Below are 27,365 nucleotides of genomic sequence, written 5' to 3' on the forward strand. Positions count from 1 at the left end.
CATTATGAAAATGCCCTATAGAAATGTGGCATCCAAGCTCCTCCAGCAGCTCTCGGCATAGCAGCATGCGTCAGAAGCATTTACAACTAACAGATTTTTAATGTTTGAGGAAATGGAAGCAGTGATCTCTTTTAAAATCATATCAGAGGTTCCCTCCCCTAACTGAAGCTTTCAGACAAAACCAGGAAAAATTCAGTCATGGTTCTCCCATTTCTCAATCAGCTATAAAACCACTTACTTTTTCTTTCCCTTTTTTTTTTTTTTTTTTTTTTTTGGAGTTGATGAGGTGACTGAGCCACCCTCTTTTAAGTTTGGGTGTTTTTTAGACAGAATCATCATCCCTCCGCCCAGTAATACTGCTTCAAGTCATACGTAAAGGTATTTGAAAAACTTATTTCTACACCAAAGAAAATTCAGATTTCTCTTTATGTAAATTACCTAGCATTAGTTAATTAGGCTGTTCTTATATACAATGGGCTTCATTTGATGAGAGGACATACCTGTAATTCTTCTGAAGCAAAGCTCTGTTTTAAGGCATAGAAAGTAGGACTAGTAATGGTTTACTGCATTGCCTAGCTTATTCCCAGCATGGGAACGTGTTTGCACATGCATTATGTGTTTGTTCCAGGCACCCCAGTAAGCCTTCTTCTTTATGCATCACCCAATACGACAATATGCCAGGATGGCAAAAGGCATGCAGTACATCCTAGTGTTGCTCTTTCCCATTTTAGAGATAATGGAACTGCCTGATATTAATAAAGGGAATGCTTATATTGCGCTCCTATTGGGGTCCTTTGCCTTGCCCCTATGTGTGAACGAGACTCCCAAATGTAAGAGTGATTGCCCACAGAAATGAACAGAGCTGTGAAGGAAGAAGGATAATCCTTCTGCCACTAAGGCCATTCAGTGGACTGATTTCAGCAGCCACATATCACATGTATTTTCTGTCCTCCTGATTTGAGAGGAAACGAACTTTGATTACGCTCCTCAGCTGAAAAACACTGAGCTGCCTTGGCAGAGTTGCATTTAGGCAGAGAAACTGGATGACCAGCTCCTCACAAGGATTACGAATCATATTTTGGCTTCACCCACTTTGGAGAGGGATTAACCAGACCAAGATTAGATTCGTCCCACCTCACTTCAGACATCTCACTTGGGTCACTAAAATGGTAGTTACCCAAATCACTGCAGAGGCAGGCTCTTCTTGAAAGAACTTAGCTGGGTATCATGCTCAAAGAGCCTGCATTTTTCAGCTGACTACAGAGGGAGCCTAAGCACTGACTGCAGCTGCAGTGAAATGGGGCGAATTCTGGGACTGCTAGTGTCCTTTTGAATTTGAACCCTGGCATGTCCTGGAATAGCTCTGCCTTGTAGACAGGCCATGATTGTTTGAGCTATGGTACGCTTCCTGCCCCACGGCTGCTAGACTTCTGCCTCCGTTAGAAACCCAGGACCGTGCTCTGCTCACCAAGCCAACAGAGCAGAAGCCTGAAGGGGGAGGAGATCTAACGTTTTGGCAGGATCCACAAAAAATATGATACTTTTCTCTCTTTCTCTCCCTCCCTCTCTCTCTCTGTTCATATTTAATTGAGCTTTACACAGTTACAGAACAGTGCTGCTTATGGCATTAAATAGGGAAGAAATCCTGAAGGTTGCTAGAATAAGGGCTAGCTTCTGCAAACAGGATTGATTTAAATGCAAGCACAGAGCTCAAGGCTTGAAGGGCAGAGAGGTGGGAGGAGAGGGGTGGATTAGTCGCTCTACAGAGCTCTAAAATCATGGATTTCTTTTTCTCCAATTTACTGGCTAAATCTTCAGTTGAGTTTTCTTTTCTATCTGCCAAAAGACAGTGATGAGCCCTGCAGCTATAAAGCATGGAAATCTCTGGCAGAAGCATGCCTTTATGGATGTACATGAGAATTAAGAGCTAGGTTCCTTATGTACCACTTAGTCCAATAACACTATGAAGTATGCCATTCACCAAGATCGGAAGGTGCGCCCTTTTACATCAGAGAGTGTATCTGCGAGATTATACTGCTTTTAGGCACTTCATTGTTATTCAAAGAGGAATTCAGCCCCTGTCCTGTCAAAAAGAAATCAAAGACACTGTCACTTAAAACTGCGTGTTACGTGCACCATTAGACCTCTCTGTTCTGTCAGAAGAGTGGAAAGGGCTTTTGTTAGCGCAGCCAAGGACCTGATGATACCTATTTATCCGCACCTTGTTTGCACCTGTGCTTTTGTGTCCCTCTTGTTAGTGCCTGGTTCACAGGAGAGGTTATAGTAATTACTCTTATTCTTTCTTGCCATAGAGGTCAAAAAGGATTCATGCCTGTGTGCAAGGGTTGGATCAGTATCTTCTTTTTCTTCTTGTCCCTATGGAGCTACGGACAAATATAACTTCTCCATGAAACGTGCTAGTTCACCAGTAAAAATTCGAAGAGGAACGTGACTTATGGAGGAAAAGGAGGCTAAGTGTTCTGCCCGAAGCAGCATGCTGACCTACCTGAAGTCAGAGCCACTGGACTTCAACTCACCCCTTATAACTGAGCTATCAACATGAACCATGGTATGTCAAGAAGGGATGCCTTCCTAAGAATGCAAAAGGACAGGGCGTTTCGTTCTTTACAAATTCCTCTCCTAGAAGTAAAAATCTTAGAATAAGTAAACATGTACAGAATGACTTTTTTTTTTAGCTGAATTCTTGGAGGCAGCTTTATTAATTGTGGCTGTATATGAATTCATTCCCCACAGCGAGCAGCTGTATTTGCCTGATTATTAGAAATAGGCTGTAAATGCTTCAAAGTACTCCTTACTTGTCTCTATTGTATGCTAGGACTTTAAGTAAAGAACTTTGTCCTCTCTAATGTGCTAAAGGTCTTAAAACCTTCCCTGACTGAAGATTGGCCCACTCTCACTACACCTACTATCCTGGCTGGTAAAGAAGATTCAGAGAGGAACCTGAATGGATGAAGATGTTTTCAGAGGCTCAGCTGAGTTCACTGCATGAGAAGGAAGAATCTACCTGGCCCAGGACTTGCAGAATGACTTCCTCATGTCCCTCTGAAACCATTTTCTTAGCTGCACAATATTCAAGTGAGGGTGCACAGAATTTGCTGGTGGAAGTCAGGTTGTCCTTGCAGAAGAATGCTCTACTAACATCAGCATAAGCTAGAAAGATTACAGACTAAAGGAACATCTGTTAATGAATTGCTTCTCTGAGGAAGAATAAAAGGGTACAAAATTTATAACCGGCACTATTTACACAGGAAATCACAACCATACAGATTACAATAGGTGAAAGCTCATAGTTTATCTGTCTAAAAAGAACCATCAGGGCAAAGAATGGTATATGTGGAAATAAATGCCAGGTGTAGGGAACATCTGTTCTTTTCTTTGCATGATATTTAACAGATTATGCTCTCCCTTCCTGAATCTGCACAGATTTGCTTTGTTTGTTTCTGCAGGGAAGGCTGAAACTGTCGATGCATTACTGTTTAATAGTGATTGCATTGCAGCAGCAAACAAAAGAGAGGAGAAGCAGAAAGGGTCAGTTGTCCTGTCCTGCAACAGGACTCCTTCATGTCCTTGTGCAACCCATGTTTGCCCTTAACTTAAGGCACCTACATGTAAGTCAAGACCCTTTCCGTTGATGGTGGTGAGAGATCAGGACATCTCCACTGAGACTCATTCCCCCCTTATCTGCCAGAAAGCTCTCAGCTCACCAGCATCACCGACTCAGGGGACCTTACCACACTGTTCCTCCCTAGAAATGCCCTCATTTTAATGGGGATGAACAGTTAATGCCTTACCCTGACTGGAGATCCCCGAAAACAAGCCTTCCTGCTTTGTGTCTTGAGGAGCTTTACGAGGAAGTAGGCCTGCTTCCTTGGTGGCCAGTACAGGCCACAGTAACCAGCTCCATATGACCCTGAGGAAAGTGTGAGTCAGGGAGTCTCACGGACAAGGTCTTAGGGCCCTCCCCTTTTAAGACATACTCTGCTTGCAGTGCAGACAGGTCTGCAGTCACTGGCTCAATGCACAGCAGCACTATGCTGAAGGGAAGGCAAAACAAAACAAAACAAAAAAAACTGGGCATCACCAGGGAAGGATGGAGGATAAAACAGGAGGGAGTCACTCTTCACTACATAAAATCTTGGCACACCCATCTCAAGTCCTGCATGCAGTTCTGGTCTCTATAGAGACCTACAGTAAGACAGGAGCAGTGGACAAAGAAAGGCAATCAGGAGGTGGCATTTTAGAGGAAGAGGCTACAAAGGCCAGGATTCTTTAATTTGGAAAGGAAATGGCTGAGAGGAATATGAGGGTGTTTATTAAATCATGAAGGTGAAGGACAAAGTGAATGCAGAGCTGTTCAGCAGTCCTAGAGCAAGGGGGCACTCAATGAAACAAAATGGAACAAAGTTGGATTAAAACAGTAAAAGCACATAGCTATTTAGGGAGATCGGGGTCATGCTGGCCACTTTTTGCAGCAACCTGTCACTGGAGCTGGGATCATCCCTTTAGTACCTGTTTACAAGCCTGTATCCCTATGAACTGATCTCCCTAAATAGCTTCTCTGCTGATGAGGTTAGGGAGTCAGGGACAGAGGCCTAAGCCAGCAGGTCATTCCTTATGTTCCTAAACCATCATTCATACCTTTGGCAACCTGTTCCTCTGAGTGCAGTGGATGCCTGGGAGCCCTGGGAGCCTAGTAATATTGAAATGTCCACTATCCTCAGGGACTAGGATAATGTAAATTCATGGTATTGTGCTGGGACCCGCAGACTGCGCCACTGTGCCAGCAAGTTGTAAAAAGGAAAATCAGCACTAACTGTACCATAGGTTTCTGCCACAAGATCTCCCACTGCCAGCTCTCCCAGCAGTCTGGCCATGGCTCAGAGGCCATGAAGAGCAGACGTGGCTACAGAAAGCAGTTTGCAGAAGGCAACAGTGCTGCAGCCAAGAGCTATTCAAAACATTTTTTTCTATAGTCCTGGCTAACGTGTTGGGAGAAGCATTCACCAAGCTCACAAAGCCGCAGAGCAGCGGTCTGCAGACAGCAAACATGGTTTACCAGAAGTCAAAGGGATTTAATTCCCAGTCCTCTTCAACTTCTCCCAGCTACCCTTGTAATCAGTTCACCTGGCATGTCTCCACAACGCTGCAGTTTGTTTCTAGTTCCTTGTGGATGCTGTCACACTCTGTTAGGAATATGGTCAACCTCATCATTGCAGGAGGGCAATGGGAGCTGGTACTGGTGTTGAAACTTCTCTCTCACAGGCTGAGCCCTTAACGTATATCTCAACAGCAATGTGAGAAAAAGAAATATTTCAGCCTCTTTTTTACACCAGAACTGGCTCTGCCCTTCCTGACACCCCACAGCAGAAGACAGTAAGTGAAGAACAAGAACTGAAGCAAGAGAGGAGAAGTTTTCCATGGTGGACGTGGTCTGTTCCAGAGACAAAAAATAAAACAAGGTGGAGCCTACTTACATCAGTTCTCCTGACAGCCTGAGAGCCTGCAGGTGACTTGACCAAGAAAACAGAGAAGGTGCAACAAACTGGATGCAAACCTAGCTGCAAGCAACAATGAGTTGGAGCAATCTCCTTGAAGGTGGCTATGTAAAAGGAAACACAAGAAACAAAATAGGCTAGTGACAATCTAGTGGAAGATCACAGAAAGATATAAGCTCAAAGAACAGTGCAGTATGGAAAGATGAACAAGTAGAAGGAAATGTTCACAAGGAACTGCCAGACCAACAGCAGAAAAAGTCTTCTTAATTGTGTTTGCACTGTTTGTCCCAGAAGCTGAGATCTTCTGTCTCAGGCAGCATTTTGGTTTGGGAAACACAGATTAGATACTTATTGACAAGCACTTGAATAGCAAAGGGGAGGAGAGGAAGTACCTAAAGCACTACCAATACAAAGAAAACAATTTCCTGGTACCCCATGGAGCTGCAGTGGCCCAGCTCCAATAGCACAAAGGTATTGTGCTGAGACATGACTTCCATTTTGCCAAGGACTGCCAGTACCTGAGGGGAAAGAGAAGGCAGGGAGACGGCTCACTCACCCATGCTCCACTTTGGTTAGACCTACATCTCTAGCCTGTGCACCACAGGACACCGTGAGAACCATGCATACAGCCCAGAAGATGCAATGGCTTTCACTGCAGCAAAGCAAGGCCTGGGTGGGTGTTCCCTCTGAAGAATAATATTCGTCAGGGGGCGGATGCTTCCCTTCTGTCCTCACAGACATGGGTATATCTTACCCACCTGTAGAAAAAGGAAAACTTGCATAGGCAAGTGGCACTTTCCCAGCAGCCCTTTCAGGGTGTTGAAATTAACACAGGGGAAATAATCTGGATGGGGCCTTGGGGTGTGTTTCTGGTCACTCCTCTCCTGGGCAGCTCCAGAAATGGTCAGGAAACCTATTTAAGTGCAGGGAGTTCTTTGAATAGGCGTTCCTTTCACAGCTTCAGCCCCTGCATTCAGTCATGCAGTGGATCTGCGCTTGCCCTAAGGCTGGAAATGGAAGGTGGAATGATCATTTAAAGAGACTGGGAGTCTCATAGGATGGCTGTCATCACCTGGACCCTGCTCATTAGTTGAAAAAAGCTCCTGGGGCAGGTTGCAGAACAAAGTGATGGGTAGGAATGCCCCTCTGCTCTGGAAACTCCTCAGCCCCCTTTTGGTATCCACCTTTGAGGAACAAAAACTAATCAAGAGTCCCTTCTCTTAACTGCTAGTTCCATTTATTTGTCTAATTAGCACTGATTCCTGTTATTCCTGGTGCCAGTGACCACTATGACCTCTCCATTCCATGCTGGACCACAGCGAAGAAAAAAGCTATTTTTAACCTGTGTGAAACTTCTGGGGATGGTGACAGATGTTTTCAGCCACTTTTGGCTGTTCACACAAACATAAGAGTCTGGCAGCTCCATACACAGACCAATATGTCCCTATACAGCCTCTAAGGTACACACTCTTTTATTGTTGCACAATGTACGTTGTATGCGGAGTCTAGCTGGCAGCAGCCCTGTATGCAGACGGCTTGCAGAAATGATCACTAATCCAATGCCCAGCTGGATCCAATCTATATTACATGCAATTCATTGCCTGCAAAGTAAGTTGCTGGAAGGAGAGTCATGCATTCAGTGAATGCACCGTAAGGATATATTTCATCTCTAAAGGCTGTGGAATTGAAAGTAGGCAAGCTGACTGCTTGAATGCTGGAAAAATAAAGATGGTTTCAGGCCATTTAAGTCTCATCATAACATCTGCCTTTCATGAGGATCCTTTCAAGTCCAGAAATCAGACTTTGCCTTTTTTCTCCTTCATCTTTGAATACAGTCATCCCTTCAAAATGCATAATGAGCAATGTATCTTGTTGATAAATACTGAATAATGGAGATTTGCAGGTCTGGAAGAGAGGGAAAAATTCTACCTGTCTTTTTTTTTTATTATTTTTAAATGAACTTTCCCCCTCACAGGAAATAGAAGCAAAATAGGCAAATGAGTGAAGCAGTTGCAGCAGCTCTCCTTGAGAATTTTCAGTTCGCAGCGCTTGTTATGATCCATCATATTGATTGCTGTGTCACCTTGCATCTTAAATGAGCTATTCTTGGCACAATAAAGCTAAACTTTCCTCCTAGACTTTGCCAACCCCCACCCTTCCCCTTAATTGGGCACAAAACTGATGCCATTTATGCACTCCTTCAGCATATTAAGGATGGTTTTGGCTTTCTTGGGCACTGGAGCCTTAGAAAACCCAACCAATGTTTTGTTAAGCAGCAAAGGTACAGGCTATAACTAAGTTTTGTTGTTGCTGCCATACAATAAATTTATTTCTAGGACATATTCCAGAAGCAGCACACATTCTTTTATACCGCACTGCTACCTCTCCCACCTCTGGGACATTTGGCACATAGGGCTGAAGAGCCAGAGAAGTGGGGTGATGATTTGAATACATTTGCTTTGCATGAGACAGAACTGGGGACTAACAGGTGGAAGAAGGCGGCCATGGTCATAGTCTCATCTCATGGTCATGGGGAGGAAGGGAACAGCAGAGGGGGAGCAAGGACAGCATTGAGTTCTGTACTCTTTGGTTAGTAATTTGCCTTTGCAACTAGCTTGTTTCCCTTGATAATATGCTAACAAATAAGAACATCCTAAATCAGTCTTGAGATGAGGCAAAATGAATTAACTCTATTTTGTACTTGTGGAGAGGCTGAAGTATTACAGGGGGAGCACTGCTGCCTCACATACTACCTAAGTGAAATCCATCAGGACTAGTGCAGAACACATGCACAGAATATTTAGATGCAGTAGGTTACAGGACAAGAAGACTAATAAGGAACCATACTTAGGAGCTGAACATGGTAGAGCAAATCTATAAAAATTTCATTGTGAACTGCTCATCTTTTAGCCTCGCACCAAGACATGGGGCAGCAGCAGGGGATGGAAATTGACTTGCCTTAATTAGTTCAAGCAACAAAGGAAGATCGTGAGGATCCATGTATGATTCATAAATGCAATACTTCTTTTAATCTAATCATTACAGCCTTTCAAAATGAACTCCATGGGAATTTTACTTTCTGCTCCAAAACTGGCGAATTTTTTCTACCTATTTCAACTGCTAGAGCCAGGGATTTGTGATTTTCAGGGTCTCAGGTATGATGACCTGGACATATCTTTTCTGTTTCTGGGAAGCACGGTCTGAGACAGTGTTTGCTGCTGGTGACACATTTGCTAACAGAAGAAAAGCAAGGAGCACAAGGAGTCCTGTCAGCCCCAGATACGCAGGTAGTTTCTCTCTGGCTTGCCCGGAGAATCTGCCCTTCAGATGCACGTGTTTCGTGTATTTATGTTTTCTCTCCAGAAGCTCCCTTCCTCCTCTTCTCCCTGTTCAGCCTGCTTCCTTTCAGTGTCAGGCAGGAGTTTTGCAGTGAACTGTTGCAAATGTCATTCCCTACAACAGCTCAGTAGCTTTAGCTGAAACTTCCTAAACAACATTCAGCCAGAGGCATACCCCTGATATGGAAAAGTGGCAGCCCCAGATGCTGAGCATCTGGCAAAATGCAAAGTCATATCAGGCAGAAAGTCATGGAAAACATCAGCCTCAGATCGTGTTAGCTACTCTCCCAGCAGCGCCCACAGTAGTTAACAGTGCTTTTCCTTCTATCCAGACTGACCCTCACTCTCTTTTCTGAGAAGCATAAATGAGCATCTCTGATGATTAAACAGGATGCCTTTTGGAAGACATAGGCCCGTGAGCTCTCTAGAAGAGGGCCTGCACGGGGAAACAGCTGGAGAGCCACTATGGACCTCCAAATGAGAAGAAATGCCGGCCTAACCAGGTGCAGTCTGGATCCTAATCAGAACCTCATGGCAGAACCTTCCTCTCCCCAGCGTGTACAGGAGACGCTGTCCTGCACACGGTATTGAATTCTGTGCAACAGAGGGGAACGGCATGGCTGATTATCCAGAATCGATAGCAAATGGAGGTAAAATAAAAAGCTCCGTGTGCACCTGAAAGAGTCAGTGAGTTAGTACATCATCATCTTCCTGTCTGAAGCCTGTCTGAATGCCCCAGCCTGCTGTGCTGCGGAGATGCTTTGTTTGTGTAGTAATTCTAACAGAACTGCCTGAAATCAGCTCTAACAGAGCAAGAGAAATAGCCTGGAAAAACCTCTGTGAGCTGGATCTGAAAGGTGTAAACAAGCAGGTAGATACAGCAGTTCAAAGTGCTGGCTTCCATCTGCCTTCTGGAACACTTCAAAATCTTTTATTATCAGGACATGGTATTAGGGCCCAAAATATGTCTGACAGTAACAAAACCTGATAGCAAGCCACAGCAAGAAGACAGTCCATCCTCTTCCCATCAGCTATCCCTGGGGCCCAGCAGCCCAAGTCCAAAGCAAATAGCAGCTATTCTGCCTTTCTGAAAGCTGTGCCTTGCAGAACCCTTGATATTTAAAGGGTCTGGTTGGTTATAAACAAAATTATAGAAGAGTTAATCTAGCTGACACAGTGCTGGACCAAGACTCAGCTACAGATGCCATGTGTGATGTTGGTCCTCAGCAGTGGCATTTCGTCATAGCAGAGTGTCTCCTGGGGTGGTCACTAGCTAATGTCTACATCAGGCTTGTGGCTCCTCACAATGAGCCCCACAGAAGACTGAGGGAGTATCTTATCAATGCATACAAATATCAAAAGGGAGGATGTAAAGAAGACGGAGCCAGACTCTGCAGTGGTGCCCAGTGACAGGACAAGAGGCAAGGTCCTGGACAGAAACCCATGAAGCTCCGTCTGAATCTAAGGAAAAGTTCTTTTTTACTCTGAGGGTGACTGATCAGAGAGGTGGTGGAGTGCCCAACCTTGGGAATATTCAGATCCCTTCTCGGACAAGTCCTTGGCCACGTGCTCTAGGTGACTCTGCTTAAGCCGGGGGGGAGGGTAGGGGAGGGGGGGGCACTAAGTGATCTCCAAAGGCTCCTTGGAAACTCAGCCCCTCCGTGGATAGGGGATGTCCTTGCTGAGCTGCACCAGGAAGTGGATGGGGCCAGGAGACAGTGGCCCGCTTGGCCCTGCCCTGTACAGGTTGGGTTTAGAATGGCCTGTGGTGACCTCTGGTCAGCACCTCCCAGCCAGACTCCCATGCTGGATGGGGCACACTAGGTGGCCAGGCATGCTGGTGGCCAGCACCGCCATGGTTGACCCCATGGTGTGGTGAGGCCCTGTGAAGCACCCATCTCGGGTAAGAGTCCCAAGCTGAGGGGACAGGGCCTGGTGTGACCTGCTGCTTTGGGCAATGAGCTCAGCAGGTAAGGGCAGAAATTGACCTCCGAAGTCTCTTGCTTCGGAGCTCATGCCTTTTTCTGCTGCTCCACTGAAGATTCAGAGAGCTGCATCTGGCTGAGGAAGGTGTCCATCAAAGCAGAGAAAAAGAGCATGCACTGAGTGAAGAAGTCCACGGAAACAATGATTTCTTGTTTGCAGAGTGTATGAACTGCAGTGGGTATGTCTGCCTCATTCGATGTGTTATTTCTCGTACTGTAGAGCTCCCAGGCTGTGCCCAGACAATCCACTCACATATGGCCATGCTGGCTGAAGCAGAGGATCAGGTCGGAAGCTACAAGAGTTAAACAGCAAGGTTCACCTGGCCATGCCCAAGGTTGAGTTGAGCAGGAGCTATTGGCAATGAAAAGAAGTAAATGGGCTTGATCTCGCACTCAGTCTCAAGTGCTTCTGAATGAATGGGATGTTCTCTGGTGCCAGCTCAAGCACTGCAAAAACTGTCATCTGCATGTCATGGGAAGGCGTCATAGTGCGACTCTCCTTCCTGCATGATAAGACAGCTTCCTTCTATATGGACAATCTCCCTTACTTAGAAGGAGCTAGGACGAACTGCTGTTAGCATTGACAGTCCTGGGCTGAGCAGGGGAGTGGTCGGTGGCTGCCTCTCCTGGGAACAGAAGGGAGGTTCCAGAAGCCCAGACCTTGGAAATCCCACCAAGAGCAGGATCATCACTACTGCTTGAATTTAACATTTCCCAGTGATAACAAATAAATAGATTGCAAACAGATCTTCTAGAAGTGGAAATAAGCTATCAGGAAGTGGATCACACTGATCAACAGATGATTTACTTCTAAACGTATTTACAGCTAGACTCCTGCTTTGTAAATTGCATCTTAAGCCTTCTTGCTTTTGTAAGCATCTGGTTCTGATTTGGTCTTTAGGAAGCTGGCTTCTTCTGCCTGATTACCTTAATCTGGATTTGCTGCTCCACAAAAAAACTCCACAGGAATTCAGTCTGTATATCCGAGGATGAAAGTCTCCATCAACATATGTGCAAAGGAGGAAAATAAAATATTTGTAAGGGAAAACTCATGTCAGGCTTTCATAGGGTACCAATAAACAAAAAAAGAGTTTACCATATGGTGAGTGTTAACAGATCAAGGTATTCCCTAGATTCTCATCTTCCTTCCCTCTAAATGTTCACAGATGAAAACTAGCCTGCTGCTTTCTGTTAAACTGTCACTTCCCTACATAGAGCTCTGATGCACAATTTTACCAAAGGCATAAGCTTGCCCGGGCAAGGATTTTTTTTTTTTTTTTTTTTGTGATGACCTATAAGGAGATAAAACCTTGCCTGTGCATTTAGTCCTGGAGTCAGAGACGTAGGGGACAGCACTGAAAGGAAAACATGTCTTTGTCAACTGAAAATGCAAGATGCCAGCTGTGCCCCTCCACACAGACACTGTGAATTTTAGTAATTTTCCACGTCAAAATGTACAACAGTTGCATGAGGCAAGGCACAGGGGTTGGCGCTATAGTTGGTTTTTTAACCCTTTTCAGCTCCTCTTTCCCCACAGACACAGGAAAAATCTGTCTATAATTACATTACCCATCTCATGGGAGCATTTCATGCTTCTAATAAAACCTGGTGATGGGAATTCAGAGGACACAAGAAGATTCATTTGACACTCTTCTCTGGGATGTCTATTCTCCCTGAGCTTTCTGGATGATTTTTTTTTCGCTTGTGAAAATGCTGTTTTTCTCCTTGGCCAGCTGCAGACAGGCAGATATGTGGTATGAAGAACAGCACTACACACTGGACATCTCTTGCCCAAGCCAGAGCCACCGTGTGTCTACCGCAAAAGGAACATATGCCAGGTTCTCCCCTCCACTTCTTGTTCTCCTGATCCCATTCCCTCAGCCCACCCAAGAGCTGTCCAAGGGCAGTCCTGAATGGAAGGGAAGAGAGTCTGCAATTGTGGTACTATTAGTGTTGTGGACCTACCCAATAAAATGGCATGGATGGTCACAGCCTGTGCTTCAGAGAAGGCCTACAGAAAGGGACTTATCTGAACAACAGAGAAGAGAGGCCAATTACTTCACGGCAAAATGCGAAGTGTGAACCCACCCTAGCCATCCATAAAGTTTGCTCTTGTATCTGGGAGTTCCTGTCTTCCCTCTGTTCCCATCTTCCCCAGTCAGAGCTTTATCCTGAATGGGAAGCTTCCTGCTGAGAAAGAGAGCTAGGTTAGAGCAACCACTGAAAGTTTCTTATTCCCCAGCAAGCAACACACACTCTCATTTATAGGACTCAGAGGCTGTTTCTCAGCACTCTGCTAATTTGAGCTGTTGCGAGGGCCTAGAATTGAGGTTGGCACAGTAGCACGTGGTGAAGGGAGAGCCAAGGAAAAACAGCCTCTTCCGGCTCCAAAGGGAAGAGCAAGAGATTTTCATTCCAAGTGTCGTAGTTGCCTGCAAGGGCCACTCAACAAGAGTTTCAACGGAAACAGGGCAGACAGGTGCCCACAGCAGTTCTCAGTTATCATGGCAGGGAAAGATCTCGGGAGACGCAGAAATGTCACATACAAGGATGCCACCTGTCAGGAAGCACCATGGATGGCTTGAGGCAATTTTGAAATGGCCCTAAGGTCAGTAGACTTTTGGGAGGGGGAGGGGGTGAGTGACTGAGAAGCACAAACAGCAAGTCCAGCTCCCCAAGGACCTCTGCTCACAACTTCAGCCCCAGCCCTTTGGGGTGCAAAGATCAATTTAGTGTGTATTGCTCAACAACAGGGGCCTGCTCTGCAGCAGAAGCAGATGATTTGTCTACAGAGGGGTCCTGCTCCAGAACCGGTCAGGCATACCTAGGTTCATTAGGGACCAGGAACTGGGCAGTCACAGAAACATAGAACTTGCTCACCCAAGAGCAAGGACTCCATGGTTCTCCAGACAGAGCTATTTATAAACTACAAGGGCTGTCAGCCTCTGTGTGATCCAAATTCTGTGCCATTAGAAGATGGTCGTCTGGAGAGCACTTCTTGCTCTGTCAGGTACTTTGGTTCGGCTCACAACAATGAACTGGCTACTAATGGGCAAAGCAAATATTCTCCTAGCTGCTGCTCAGAGTTGTTTACCAGCTGATCTAAAGAAAGAGTTCACTAACAGCTTGTGTCCCCTTGCCCTTGCTAATGGTGGCAAGCATCTGTTAAATGAAGAGCAGTTATTAGTGTCACAATCATTATTTCCTTTTAATTTCTAAAGAGAACAGCCTGGACTTTTGCTGACAGAAAATCCTGTGCTGTGATTTCACCAGCACTCCTTTGCCACAGAGCAGAACCTGGCTTTCAAACCTACAGGAATTCTGGTTTTGCCAATGCCATCAGATCAGATCTTAACCCTCTCGTCTCCACAAAATACTGATTACATGAATAATTACAGTACTCCCCCTCAAAAAACAAATGAATAAATAAATGAACAAAAGAAATAAAGAGAGAAAGAACAAGTGTTCTGGGGAAAATCCAGCTTGATAAATGCTACTGATACTTTTCATTTGAGATTTTCCAAACAGAAAGACTCTGCACACCAAACATACATTCAGAACCTTCCAGGACATCCTCATCTGAGGTCAGCAGAGATATACACCTACATTTTTTATGAAAGAAGCATGGGTGTAGGCAGCACCCATCTGTGCTGGGAGATAGGGAGCTAGAAACTGCTGCAACACCTCATCTCAATGCACGATTAATAGCAATTCTGCACCCTGACAAACAGGATGAGAAAGAAAAATCAGTTGGGTGGGCAACATAAACCTCTGCAAACAGCTGCACGCTCAGGTGTCAGCATCTCCTCTCCCCCTCCTACTAGCAGTGTGAAGGTGAACACACAGACTTCTGCTACTCACCTAATTTTTAAGCTAAAGCCATGGTAAGCTCAATTATTTATATTTTATTCCACTTGGAAAATAAAAAATGGAAGAAGAGCAACTCGTCAACTCGTCAAAAACTGTGTGCATCTAAGCTGCCTGTAAACTCTTTCTTGTTCATTGCCTTCTCCAAAATTTTTACCACAGACCCTCCCACCTGCTGAGTTGCAAGAATTAAAGGGTAAATCCCCAACCAATATTCCTTCCTAGGTTTGCAACATTGTCGGCTGCTCACATACACATTTATACTTTTCTACTTGCTTATCAGACACAAATGATCTCTTCTGGGCTCAAAATACGTGCAGGAAATAATTTTGTGGGCTGGAAGAAAGCACTCTTCCATTTCTCTAAGAACTGGGTTCAAAACTGACTAAATCTATGAGATTTCACATGTGACTTCCATTCCCCAAAGAATTTTTCAGAAGCTGGCGAAGTAAAATTTCCTGCAAAGGAATGCTTAATAACAAAATCTCAGAAATCCTTCCTGTATTTGTCCTTTGATAAAGAAAAAAAAAAAAAAGGAGAAAGGAGAAGAGGAAGGAAAAGGAAAAGAGGAAAAGGAAACAGAAAAGAAAGGGGAAAAAGAAAGGCTTTAAGGAAACGGAAAAGAAAGGGGAAAAAGAAAGGCTTTTGCTCTTCAGGAGATAGCTTTTGTTTCTGAGTTTTGCTTTTAAGAGAAGAACATTTAACCTAAGCTGAAAATTTTCTGCCAAAAATGTTAACTATTCTCAAAGCTATTCTTAATAGAAATAGGTAGGTATGTTTACATTACAGTAGTGAAATGACTTCTGGCAGAGCTGGCTGAGCCTGAATGATAGGGCATCTGCTGAGACAGCACTGGAGAACACAAGAAGGAATAAAAGAGCCTATACTTGGCCTGAGAACTAACTAGGTGTTTCTCCAGCGTCTAGTATCTCCAAGACCTGCAGACTGCTGACCACAGAGTTGCTTTCTGGTGTCAGCTATAGTACAGCCCTCCTCCACTGGACTGCTCTCCCAAGCTTGGGTTATGGAGGAGGATCTGATCAGCCAGGGTGAGTCTTTAAAGAGCATTAAAGAAAACTGGAATCTCTGCAGCAGTGAAGAGACCAAGTGGGTATGAAAGTTAATCACTCCTCCCTGGCACAAAACCCCAGAAGAGGCTTTGTTCTGCACTCTGCCTTCCAGACCCTACACACTTCCAGCAACTGGGGGAGAGAGAACAGTCTCACAGCACTTCCTCGGATGAGCCAGGGATGCAGGATCTGCTTGCGAGCTCAGCTCAGCCTCACCCTGAATCTTATAAATAGGAGGCAGTGGTTTGCTTTGATTCTGATCTGCAGGTAAGGTGCTAACGCACCATTTATCCCACGTCAAGAACCACCTAACCTTCCTGATGACCCCCCTGCCACCACAACCATGTTCTATGTTCTACAACAGGGCGGGGTGATCAATGAAAACAAAATATTTGGCACTTCATCATTTTCTTCTGCCATTCAGCTGGTATCTTGCAGCTGAGCTCACATGTAGAAAACTACGCAGTCTCCATTTAAACCTTCTCTGTGATGGAGAATGTTATGTCCTTTGCCCCAGCATGCACAATGCTGTCCCAGGGCTGGGCATATGAAGAGAAATGCCAGGCCTTGCATCCAGGGTGCAATAACCTCTGCAGCAGGTGAAGACTGGATGCCAACTGGCAGGATAGCAGCTTGACAGAAAATGTCCTGGTAGTCCTGGTGGACTATAAGCTGAGCATGAGTCAACCATGTGTTTCTGTGGCAATAAAAGCCAACTGCATAATGGGCTATATTAGCAAGAGTGAAGGGAAGGGATTCATCCCCTTCATTCAGCACTGGTGATGTTGCAATTGAATACTGCTGTGTCTGGTGTAAAGCCTCCTAGGCCAAGAGACACACTAACATTTTGAAGAGAGTCCAGCAGAGCCCAGAAGATGGTTGGGGGCTTCAGCACATGATGTACAAGAAGATGTACAAGAAGATGCTGAGGGAGCTGTGCTTGTTCTGCCTGTAGAAGAGATGGCTCAGGGGACCTAACTGTGTTTAACACTGCATAGAGTAGGGTTATAAAGCAGAAGGAACTAGCTTTATTTCAGAGGTGCACTGAGCATAAGTTGAACAAAAAGGAAGTCTGAAGTTGCATAAGGAAAACATGTCTTCCCATGAGAGTGGTGGAGTTCCGGTACAGGGGCCAGAAAGGTGGGGGAATTTTCATTCCTAGAGATATTCAAAACTCAGTTGGATAAGGTCCCCAGCAGCCCGATCTGTCTATGAAGTAGTCCCTGGTCTGGACAGCACGGGGGACTACAGACCTCCTGGGTTCCACCTAGGTCCTTTCTAACCTAAATTATTCTGTGATTTTAAGAAAATTGTTAATCCCACAGAAGCTGTTTGGAAAAACCCAGAATTTCAGTCAAAACGATTTAGTTTTTAACCCTGTGACAGTGAACGGAGGAACAACGTCGCTATGTAATGTGTAGAAAGGGCCTAGGAGAAGGGTGAATCTTCGTAACAGAAGATGAATCCTTTCAGACGCCTCACACACTGAACCAAGCAAATACTACAGAGTAGTATTTCTTTGCTTCCTTGATTTTAAGCCTTCCAGATTTCATGTTGTCTCTTAAACTCTCTTCTTTGTCAGGAGATCTTAACTATAAGGATGTGGCCTATTTGTATCGGTTTGTTTTTTTAGACTTGCTGGCTATTCTGCCTAGAGTCAGTAACTTAGATAGGGAATTTTTCACACGATTCATCCTGTCTCCTGAATGATCTAACAGATTGTAAATACAGAGAGGATTCATGGGGAAATACATTAGGGAGGTTGTGTCTGTATGTTTTCATCATTGAAAAATATCACCGCCTTGTGTTGCTTCCATTCAACAAGGCAGACTTTTATATGTAAATCATCCCCTAAGCATGCTAATGAGGTACATAAAACTGGCTCTCTTCTGAGCAGAGAGGTTCCACAGAGAATTCCCTGCTTCAGCAGGGCTGCTCTAAGTTATAAGCACCCCGGAGGGTGCACTAATGTATTCAAAAAGGCCTTCATTTTTACGGAGTACCCTGCAGGTCATCCTTACCCACCACTTCATTTCTTACTAAGTACTAGCTCACTTTCAAGTCCTTTCAAATGCAAGAAAGGACAGAAATATCAGAGGCCATTATATATTTTTTGATTAAGAATTCTTGCATTAAAAATGAGATGCATCTGCTTTTGCCGGCTGAACCCTGCTAAGTGTCACAGGACACTCCAGCAGTAGCAAGAGAAGCATACATTCAGCTTCCGCTATGAGCTATACCTCACACTCTTTGAGCAAAAGGTTACGACAGTTGATTACTGGGAACGGAAGGCTGCACACCTTGGCAAGGGTTGCGATAAGGGATTATACGTTTGTACCGCCCTTAGAGCAACACAAGGGTTCAGTGGGCATCAGTCAATTCTCAGCACCGCAACAGGAACAATCTACCACAGAAGGGTTAGAAGATCTCTTCTTTCGGGTTTCTGATCTTGTGATAACATTTGTAGGACACACTAACTCATCTTTGAAGAAAGGTTTTGCCGACATTGGACTCTAAGGAGTGCTTGCTGGAGGACAGAGATATTCAGCCCTGATGTATTTGTACTGCCTTGGCACAGACTTCCTTTCTGTGGAGGTGTGCCTGGGGAGCAGGGCAGTTGATTTTTATGTCATTACTGCTGATACCAATGTATTCAGCCTTGATGGGGTCTGGCCATGGTTCCTGGTGGAGTTCTGGCCTTCTGTGGTGACCTGGCAGGTTTTAGGTCTGTCTGTAAGGGCTGTCCCTGGACTCAAGCTCTCATTATCAGAAGGTCAAGCTAACCCAGCAGCATGGCACTGCGAGCATGTAGCAGTGAGGGCTCTGGGAGCAAGGCTCATTCTCTGGCTCTGTCTGGCATTACTCTCTGTGCCCAAATCCCTCTCCAGTAGGACTGTGCCTGCAAGGCTGGAGAAGTCCATAGCTGTCCATGTGTAGCATCTTCTATCCCAAAAGCATTTGATACACAAACTACCAAACCAGCCTGCCCTAACGCTGGGACTGGCTATACCCTTCAGTGGGCAGTCATCCGGAGACCATTTATCCATGGCATCTCCACCTAACAAGCCTTCCTCAGGCTGTAAGATGTTCAGGACATTGCAGCCTGTTCAGGACATTCACCTTCCTGTGAATACACTCAGCACAAGGCTCTTACCTGGAGTATCCATGGGAATAATTGGAGAGCCCAGGAAAATCATCTTGTCCATACATTGATAATGGATCCTTAAAGATCCTTGACAAGAATGACATAGGCCTGAGTGGGGTAAGGCAGACAGATCAAGCACCCCACTAGTGTGTCATACATCCAGATGTGCACTGCACATCCTACCCACCATCAGCTGAGTAAGAAGATTGATTAAATGGAGTTCTACGGTCAGAAGGGATCCTTTCATGGGGGAAATGGGGGTTGGGGGAAGAGGGTGCAAGGATAAAATGCAGGTAAAAACAGAGAGAAAAGACCTTAAGTAACTGGAGATTAAAAGACAGATACAAGTCTTAGTCCCTGGAGACAGCAGTAGAACAATTGGAAAACTAAAATAGAAACATTAAAAGGCATGACAGGAGAAGAAAAGCTGAGCTTCACAAAGCTGAGACTTATTCCAAGGTGCATGCAAACTATTAATTAACCAAGAAACAAAATCAACCTCTCTTTCAAAGGAGATGTATGAGCATGGGAGGGAACTTTAAATGTCTCTATTGTAAGAGTTCAAAGCGAGCATTTGCAGAAACAAAGAGCACATCAACCATTAATCTCCTGTGCCAGGCAGCTCCTCTAGCTGGCCTTCTCCAAAGGAAAGGCAGAGCAGAGGAAGGCTTAAAGAGACCCTGCCAAAACAATACACATGCAGCCCTTCTCCTAGCTGTCCATTGGTCATTAATCATGTCAGTTTGTACATACCTGGCAGGTGTTCAGGAAGCAGGATAAGGAGGACAATTCTCTAGCCAAATCTAGTTTGAAGAAGGGATAAAAAGAATTGCTATGCTTTTATTAAGCAAACTGCAATCACATTGTTGCAATGAGCATCATAGGAAGAGACAGCAAAGTAGAGCTGGCAGAGGCACATGATGCAAATAATATCTAATTTACAGAGTGTTAAGATAGCTGCAACTCCAGGGGACTGATTTTTTCCAGCACTGTGGAAATAGCGCACAATTCCTTATTTTAATATAAAAATGGTCATTCTAGATTTAACGGGAAGGACTTTTAGCCCAGCTTGTCTATAACACTAGAGAACAGCACATGTATTGGAGAGAGCAGAACAAGGCAAGCATGCAGCAGTACTCCTTAAAATACTTTCCTAACCACAAGTAATGTGCATTTAAAGGACTTCCCTAAACAAAGAAGATATTTTATATTTAAGAGACCCCAATGAATTTTTCTTTCATGAATTTTTCTAGCTGCCTTCTGAACCTGTGTGAACTTCTAGCAGTCTCAATACCCTGTGACAAGAAGCTATACTAATTAAGGGTATTATGTGTAAAGAATGAATTCTTTCTACTTTGAAACTGCTTGTCTCTAATTTCAGGTGTTTCCCCTAATTTTTTGTTTGGAAGAGATGGTCTGTCTCCATTCACCTTCTCCACACCACTCATGAATTTACAGACTCCTGTCATACCCCTTCTCAGCTTTCTGTTTTCCAGGGTGAAGATCCTATTTCCTCTTTTACAAGCAGTATGAGTGGATCCTATTTCCTGCTTTTACTACTAGTAGTAGCAGTCTGTCTGGTCATTCTCAAGGCCACTGCAGGTCTCTGATCATTCTGTGTCCCTGTATTGTACTTTGTATTGAACAGACACTACAGAATGCAGTTGCACATGGCTGTTGGTCCGCATGAACATAAAGTTTCTTGGTGTGGACTGATGAACCATGGTGCTCAGATGAGGAGCAGAAGTGAGTGATGAGATATCCGGGAGCTCTGTCCACTCCGCAGGACAATAAACATCTGTGCATGGACCAAGTGGAACACTGCTGGGTAACCAGAAGTGTCTCTGGTGGCTCAGAGGCAGGAGAGAAACAGGCCCCAGGAAGGTAAACCAACACGTCAAAGGATTATCTAGCCCAAGAGAAGGGATTTTCCCTTCCAGATCTGCAGCAGGTCTGGAGTCTTCTCATTGCTTGGTTGTCTGGTGATACAGAAATTAGGAACAGAGAATCTGAATATTTTCTCAGTGTGGTTTAGGAAAGCTAGTTCTGGAAATAAAGTGATAACAAATGACACAGAGGTAACACCACTTCCAGAAATACCCATCTGCTGACTTTCAGGTAACAGTAAAGACAGTAGTAGTTTCAAAATATTTTATTATTTCTTTCAAACTTTTTCTTGTTTGAGCTTCCAGGGCCAGGTGTTCTTAGGTAAATTCTTAGGTAAGCCTTAAACTCAGTGCCCTCCCTGAGGACCAGGACCCTTAAAGAGAAATTTGAGAGCTGCTGACAACTGTGAGATTTAATGTTTTCTCTTAAAGCTGCTGGAGTTCCATAAATACACAAAAATTCTCCAACTCCATACAAAGCATCCTATTCATTAGCTCTCAGGATTATAGCACAGAGCTAGATAACGTGACTCAACAATACAACTAGAGCTCTGAAACCATGGGGTAAATAAAATGAGCCCAACATTTGCTAGATTCACAAATCATAAGCCAGTCTTGCAATTTCAGGGAGAATGACTCAATTTTGTGTATTTGGGCTTAGCAGAGCTTCCAGCTGAGTTTCAAAGCCATGGATAAACATTTCCCAGAATCATAGCTGAGAACAACATAATTATAGTGACTATTGTATGAGTATGAAGGGAGATGTCAAGAAATGTAAAAAGATTTTTCAGATGAGAACTGTCAGAGTCTACAAATGACTGGACAACTCAAAAAACATCTTTTCAAGGACAAAATTAAACCTGTGAATTGATAAATTCTCCCACAGCTGGAATACTCAAAAACAGCTGCTAAGAAGAAAATGCAATGACAATCACTGTCAGCTCTAAATGGCTGAGAAAACAAAGAGCTCTGCTGGAACTTCTGTTTTAAAAGAGCAAGCATAAGTTTGTGAAACAGCAGTGAGCAGAGCTAGATCATGCTTTCAGCCCCTCTATGAAGCGTGCAAAAAGGTCAATTCTTTCCCTAGGTACAAGCTGTTTTTTAGAGAAGAACCCACTGAACAATACAAAGCAAAATCAAATATGCATAAACAGGCCTGCATTGCTTTTCCTCAGTGAGATGCATTCAGAGGAATGACTGCGCTTGCTCAGCAGGGGCTCCAGTCTCACAGATGCAGGTATACTGGCACCTGGACACACTTGAAGAGAAACCAAAGGAACCTGTGGAGCACTTCAGGGACAGGTTGAGTAGAAACACACACTCCTTAGCTGTGCATAGATGGATCATTCAAACCTGGCTGTTCTGGCAACTGCCTTAACTCTCCAAGTTCAAAACATGGAGGATTCCAGCTGGGATCTCAGATCTCTGTTTCAGTACCTGAGGAGCTGACCTAAAGTTTGGATGGGTCAGCCTGGGAGGAATTCAGCCTTTCCTGTGTCTGTTCAGTGTGTGCACTCTGCATCCTTCACAGCTTCCAGCTGGGTCAGGGAAGAACATCCCACCATGCCAGGGGAGGAGGTCTCATCGCGTAACCTTTGACGGTTCCCATTGGGCCTAGTGGTCCCTATTGCTCATCCTGGCCTTTTCCCCTCACCTAGACTTCCATTCCTCCCTCCTTTCCTCATGCCTAAGGTTTCTCTTTCCAGAAGTGCTTCTGAGTCTTCTTCATCACCTTGTCTTGTTTTGCTCTTTCCTTTCCCAGCTCTTGTCCTTCAGTTCTTCTGTCTGCTACAAGTGGACCTTTCCTGCCCTCTCCCAGATGCCTGGGGAAAGTTTCTACTTAGTAGTCTGTGCACATCACTGGAGACTCTGACACTGGAGTCAGAACGTCATACGTAAGTCCAGGGTGTCAACCTCACTCTTTTCACGAGACTTTTTTCCAAGATTGTGGTTATTGACAGAAACAAGGAAGCTGTAGTGTGGCTCTAGATAGATAAATGGTAAAACACATGAGATTGCAGTGGAAGAGAGGGAAGAGTCTCCTATCAAAGGGTAGGCCAGCTATACTTTAAAATTGAGATGTTTTTGGTGAGGAAATGTTTGTTTATTTTTGAAAAAAATAATTTTTCTGTAATAAATGACTACTTCCTTTTCTTTCAAACTTTCCTTTTCTTCAGTAATGAAAAATCTCACCTTCTAGAGCTTGAACTGCTGGCATGTGTAGGAAAATTGTGCAATGAGTTATTTTTATGAAAAGTCACGTACAATAATATATTTAAACAGAACAAAATCACTTAGGTATTCTTAAAAAGGCCATGCAAAATGCCAATAAAATACACCTGTAACATTCAGTACACTTAGCTAAATGCTAGCCAAAAATGGAGGTGATAATATATTAAAAAATACCGCAGGGGGTAGACAAGACTTTGTTTGAGTCTGAGATCGAAAGGACCCAACAAGTTTCAGAATGCTACAATAATAAATATTCCTCCTGGTGCAAGTGAGCTTCCCTCAAGAAATTCATCTCAAAGTGAAATGACCTAAGAGAGACTGACAAAACATAGGACTGAAATAAATGAATAAAACTTCCCAGCCAGTGGGAAGCTGCAGTGATAAAGCTATTATTGAGTAATTTATTAAAAGGAAATTAAAGTGATCAAAAGAGAACATAACTGACAGCAGTTCACCGTAAGAATTACCATATCCAGTCATCTGCAGTTTCAAAGAAACGTTTGTTCTTTCCTTCTCTGGCAAGGAGGAAGGCGTCATAAATGACAGACAGGCCCATGAGACGTTGTTCTCAGCTGCCAGACACTTTGGCAGGAGGTTGCACCTTCTCACGTGGAACAGTGAAAGAGAACAAAGTCAATTCATCGGACAATTTTTCAGGGCAAGGTACAAGCAAAAAACTAAAGAGCAGAGAGGTTTCTACAGAACTGAAGGCTATTTCTTTTAATTCAGCCTTGCACTTAAGGCTTTCAATAGAACAACAAAAGCAATTTTGACCTTGTCTTTGACTGGATCCTAGAGAAGACAGCTAAAGAAGTAAGTGTGAGTCAGTGGAGAGAAATGTATGTATTTTCTGAATTCCCAGACATGTTCAAGAAAGTGGAAAGCCAATGAACTCCAAAAAAGGCACTCAGTTATACCAAACGAGGGGCTGCTAGGAGATGGGTCTAAAGTAAGGATATATGCGTACCTGTGAAAAACAAATTCAATACAGAGAATGTATAAGGTTATGAAATACTGTTTACAAGCACCTTCTATGGGTAGACCTTAACAAGCAGTTTTGAATAGATCAGTCCATAAATTGTAACTATTCTTCCTAAACAATGATTGTAGACGGTATAAGGAGCCCTTGCATTTCACCTTTTCTGCAGGCACAAACTGCCTGCAAATTCCAGGGTGCAAAAGCCAGGATTACAATAAGCTAAACAGAAATCAAATGCACCTCAATCTACTGAAGCAGAAATATTCTATGAATATATGAATCATTAAATAGTGAGAGACTGAAATCAGATGGCAGTATCTCTCATTATTATCACTCAGTGTTCAGGAGAAAATTACACGGAATAGGCCTAATGAGGACGTGGTTGACAGCAGTGTGAAAAAATATGAAGCAAGTGAAATTAATGAGGAAACCAGATGGGAAGCGAGAAGGGCAGAGTTGCTCTTGGTCAACATAGGTTGATCAGCATCTCTTCTCAGAGCCTGCACTCCTAATGCTCATTATCAGGAGGCAGTGCATCTACTTGCTTCATGCTCTGGCCTTTATTTTGGGAAGCGCAGCACTACATCCTTCCGTTCCAAAGGCTCACAGGAGCCCACATATACTGTGCTGGGCTTTTAGTTCACTTTTCTCACTCTAAGCATCACAGTTCTGCAGGGTCTTGGAGCGTCCTAGGGTCTGGCTCCCCCAAAATTCATAGGTAGACTTACAGGAGGAAACTGAAGCAACCTCAGCAAATGTGTATGTGGCGTGCAAATCATTAGGCAAGCTGCTTGTGCGCACATCCTCCTTTCTGAGCATACAGCTGTACACAGCTTTTTTTCTTGAAGAATTCCTCGGTTTGGTTAGACAGAGGATTTAGGACTCTTGTGGTTCCTTATTAGACGAATTTCCCCCGTCTGAAGGCATTCCAGGAGACTGGCTGACAGGGGACATGACAGATCGGCAGAGAGATGAGACTGAGTCTTATGACTTCTCTCTTCCTATCCCTGTCATGGATCAAAAGCCACCGTTCAGTTTGAGTGTCTCATTTATGACCACATTTTCTCCATGGAAGCCCATGAGATGCTTGTGTCTGTGCATGTATCTGCAAAGGACTCTTGAATAGAATTGTTTCGCAAGAGGTTGTTATCACTGGGTCTTTTCCATGAGATGCTGCCCATTTCTGCATTCAGATTCAGCTTTAGACTCTGCGAGTACAGTGTCTAGCAAAAGGAGAATAGAATAGGCAGCAAGCTCCTAATTCAACTGCAATTCTCACAGTGATATGGCAGTCCCATAGACCAATGTGGAAGGATGCTAGGGTATTAAATTTGAGATTCGCACTGCAAATATGCTCTGTCTTGCACAATGGGGTACATCAGAACAAAACAATATACATCCGATCCCAAACCTCTGAACCTAATATCTGTCAAAGAAAAAAATAAAAACAAAAGAAAAAACTAAAAAAAAGGCAAGCACTGTTTTGCTGGGCTCTGATCTGTACTGTAGGTGAAGCCACAACCATCCAGAAGAAGAGGGTGGAAGCTACTATAAGGACATTGGGCTGTGTGTATGTGTTGATAAAGAAGGAACAGCTTCTGCCATCATATCCAGTCTTGAAGGGACAAGGAGAGCCTGGAGGGAAAGAACTATGGTCGTCTAAATAGACCATAGTCTAACTATCTAAATAGACCTTGCTATGGACAAGGCCTGGGCTGGAATATGTCCCATCAACAAACGGGATAGTGCATGTGAACTACGGTTGTTTGAGGGGAGGAGCAATTTACTGCAGCTATACACATTGCAACCAGCTAGCTGAAAAACAAGCAGATCTAGGGCCCCTGGAAAGAGCTGTCAGGCTAAGAGAGATTTGTGGGTAATCTTGGTCTGTCACTTCTAGCCCCAGGACAGAAAGCCCTTCACAGGACGACATGCATGGATATGGGAGAAGGGACAATAAGCACTGCCCTTTACCCCGTCACACACCCCACAGCATGGGTCAGGTCCCAGTCCAGCTCTGCCCTAGCACTGTCTCAAGATGACCTGGAATTGCATGCTGCTGTCAGGGCCTGAAGAGTCCAACACCTTCACTAGTAGCAGAAAGTAATCTAGTAAGCTTTGCATCCCTTTCTCAGAGTTCTCGGACAAGGACCATGGCCCTGGTTGTCCTCTTCTTTTGCTTGCACTTCCTAGCCCATCTCTGTTCATGCCGAGGGGAGATCTGGGGAGCACATTCCTGAATGCCCTCTCTGCCACAGTCTGGCTGATCAGCTCTTCACATCTCAGCTTTCTGCTCCGGCTTATCCTTCAACTTCTCTCAGGTTGAAGGAGAACTTGGTGGAGAAGCACTGGCAAAGCTGCCGTCTCATCAGATACAGTATTCATTTACACAGAGAGCAATTTAATTAGCAGTGACATGTGCCTTCTGAATCTTGCTCTCTTGTGTCTGAGTGAATACACACAGCCAGGTGCATACACACAGACCACCCTGAACAACTTCTGCCACACAATTCTAATTAAAATGTTCAGCCACGCTGGGCTGAAATTTTTCATCTAGAGTAAGAGTGGTAGCGCACAGAGGGCGCAAGAGAGATTTTAAATCAGGGGCAAAAGAGGGAAAGGGAGGTATTGCAAAGTCTGGGAATTCTTCTCCAACTTTCCAGGGAAAAGACTCGACCTTCAGACTGGGATAATACTAAGAAAGTTAAACAAAAGGGAAGAGAATCAACAGTTCCAGTGCTGCCGATACAGATCTGTAAGAACGTCCGAATGGTTAGAAAGCACCCACGTCCCTCAGCCCAGCTGCCCAGGACCTTCTGCAATATTCCTCATCTCAGGATGCTGAGAGTTTCAGGCCAAACACAAAGTATCTGGCAGTTGTTCTCTAGTGTGAGCAGGGTCATGTGATCCTCTGCTGCTGTGGATGCTGAGAGGTAAGCAGACAGCTTGCTCTGCCTTGGTGCCACTGTGCCACTGTCTGCATGGTGAACAGGGCACACTGGCAGGCTGAATGTGTGCAGGGAGCAGGAAGGGAAATGACAGCGGGAGCAGGCAGAAGAGGTGCCGCACAGGTGCCACGGAGGTGATTCTGCAGCGCATCTGTCCTGCTGCAGCTTTCAGCCTGTCTGTGCTGAGAAGTCTTAACTTGCTACAAAGCCACACAGCGGTGAGGTGATCTGAGTGCTGCCACTGTGTAATGATCCTTCTCCAAAAAGCATCACCCTCTAAGGAGTTGTGAATAGTTCTCATATGCTAGAAGTCTGACTGCACTTGGTGTGAGAGCACCCAACAGAGAGTCGTCCGAAAAAAATGCTGGCCTTTCTCTTTCCAGAGTCCAGGCATGAAGG

Source organism: Struthio camelus, chromosome Z (assembly GCF_040807025.1).
Source record: "Struthio camelus isolate bStrCam1 chromosome Z, bStrCam1.hap1, whole genome shotgun sequence".
NCBI classification, from domain to species: domain Eukaryota; kingdom Metazoa; phylum Chordata; class Aves; order Struthioniformes; family Struthionidae; genus Struthio; species Struthio camelus.